Source organism: Opisthocomus hoazin, unplaced genomic scaffold (assembly GCF_030867145.1).
Source record: "Opisthocomus hoazin isolate bOpiHoa1 unplaced genomic scaffold, bOpiHoa1.hap1 HAP1_SCAFFOLD_137, whole genome shotgun sequence".
NCBI classification, from domain to species: Eukaryota; Metazoa; Chordata; class Aves; order Opisthocomiformes; family Opisthocomidae; genus Opisthocomus; species Opisthocomus hoazin.
Genome location: NW_027448792.1, coordinates 40,001 through 42,500, shown reverse-complemented (window position 1 = coordinate 42,500; position 2,500 = coordinate 40,001). Strand labels below are relative to the sequence as shown.

At 47.2% G+C, this 2,500-nt stretch overlaps 1 pseudogene; it reads left to right on the top strand.

Moving 5' to 3' along the window:
• Positions 1 to 2,500, top strand: part of LOC142359384 (28S ribosomal RNA) — an 8,606-nt pseudogene that overhangs the window by 3,794 nt on the left and 2,312 nt on the right.

Below are 2,500 nucleotides of genomic sequence, written 5' to 3'. Positions count from 1 at the left end.
GTCCATGTTGTGGGAACCGGATAGGGAAAATGTCGGGGCTTATTGAACATCTAAAGAGAGTCCATGGTAAGAAAAAAGCGTTGTTTCAGTGTGCTAAGTGTGGCAAGACTAACGTTAAACATCATAGTATTGCCTGCCATTATCCGAAATGTAAGGGGGTTGAAACATCTCCCCCTGTCGGGGGCTGGGCCTGTGAGGAATGTGGGCGAACGTTTGAGACGAAAATTGGCTTGGGACAACATAAGCGCTCTGCGCACCCAGCCGTTAGGAATATCGAGCGGATTGCCGCCTCCCGCCCGAAGGAGTGCTCAGCCAGAGGGGTACATCGGCAGTGTTGGACTGAGGAGGAGGTGGAGTTGTTACGGAGGTTGGATAAACAGTACGAGGGAAGTAAGAACATCAACAAATTGATTGCTGAGCATATTCCATCTAAATCAGCTAAACAAATAAGTGACAAAAGAAGGGGGCTTCATAAGAGCCCTGTAAAGAGAAGGGAAAAAGATCAGGAAAAGCAGAAATATCTTGAGAGTGAAGGGTTACATCTGCCGGGCATTGAATCACGGGTGGTTGGGGGACTAAGGTCCCATTATCGAAAGGTCATTTCAGATTGGGTAACATCTGATAAATTGACCGTTCTTCGGGGAATGTTTGAGGAAGTGATTGAAGGTGAGAAAGATCTATCGACCTTGGTCGATGAGGCGACCCAAGACCGCTGTGCATGTCTGTTCTTTAAGTCCCACGAGTTGAAAGCGGTCCAAGGTGGAAGGCCCAAAGTAACCCGGAGGGTTCCCTCTTCTGAACCACCGAAGGTGTGGATGAAGAAGAGGGCCAAAAAGCGAGGGCATTTTCTGAGGTTCCAACGGTTGTTTTACCTCGATCGAGGGAAACTTGCCGGGATTATCTTGGATAATGTGGAATCCTTGCGATGCGGCATCCCGCTCGATGAGGTACACGTGGTGTTCAAGTCGAGATGGGAGATGTCAGGAACATTCAAGGGCTTGGGGGCCTTTGTCACTGAGGGACAGGCAGACAACTCCGCATTCCAAGCCATGATTACGGCAAAAGAGATCTCTAAAAACATCAATGAGATGAATAAGAACGCGGCGCCAGGTCCTGATGGGCTTAGTTTGCGGGATCTCATTAAAACTGATCCCCACTATACCCAGCTGATGGAATTGTTCAATCTCTGGTTGGCCACAGGGGTTATACCGGACGTGGTGAAAGAATGCCGGACGGTATTAATATCTAAATCGGCCTTGCCCGAGCGCCAAAAAGACATCAATAATTGGCGCCCAATTACCATCGGATCGATTATCTTGAGATTATTCTCAAGGATCCTAACTGTAAGGCTATCTAAGGCATGCCCTATTAACACACGACAGAGGGGCTTTATTAAGTCATCAGGGTGCGCGGAGAATCTAAAATTGTTACAACTTTTGATTCGAAGCGCGAAACGGGAACATCGCCCCCTGGGGGTGGTCTTTGTGGATTTAGCCAAAGCCTTTGACACGGTGAGCCATGAGCACATCATCATGGCCCTCAGGCAAAAGGGAGTGGACGATCATATTGTCTCCCTGATTACCAACATGTACCTGAATGTTAATACTCGCATTCACCTGAAAAATGATCAATCGGACCCCGTTAGAATATGCATCGGGGTCAAGCAAGGTGATCCAATGTCTCCTATTTTATTTAATTTATCGATTGATCCTCTGCTGTGTAAGCTTGAGTCTGAAGGGAGTGGGTTCCAGCACTACGCGAAAAAGGTAACATCTATGGCTTTCGCGGATGATTTGGTACTGCTGAGTGGGTCATGGGAAGGGATGAAGGATAACATCACGATACTAGAGGCCTTTTGTGAACTTACAGGCCTCAAAACACAGGGGGAAAAGTGCCATGGCTTTTTCATCCAGCCAACAAAAGACTCATATACGATCAATGACTGTCCACACTGGACAATTAACGGCACCCCCATTAATATGATTGAACCAGGTAGCTCTGAGAAATATCTAGGGGTTAGAGTCGACCCATGGATCGGAATATCAAAACCGGAGCTACTGGAGAAACTGCAGGGATGGTTACACCAAATCCACAGTTCTCCACTTAAACCTATGCAGAAAGTTGACATCTTGAAAGGGTACATGCTCCCACGATTATTCTATCTGGCAGACCAAACCGATGTGAAAGCCACGTATCTCGAAACCCTTGACTTAGCAATACGATCAGCTGTCAAGGAGTGGCTACATTTACCATCTAGCACATGTGACGCCCTCCTGTATTCCAGCACTAAGGATGGCGGACTGGGTATTACCAGGCTTCTGGGACTTATCCCAAGTGTTCAGGTCCGAAGGCTGCATCGTATCGCACAGTCTTCTGACGAAATAACAAGAGAGGTGGCCCGAAATGAGGGAATAGAAAAGGAATTTCAAAAACTATGGGTAACAGCTGGTGGAGATAAGAACAAAATACCATCTATTTGGGACCCAAAAACTGTTATGGT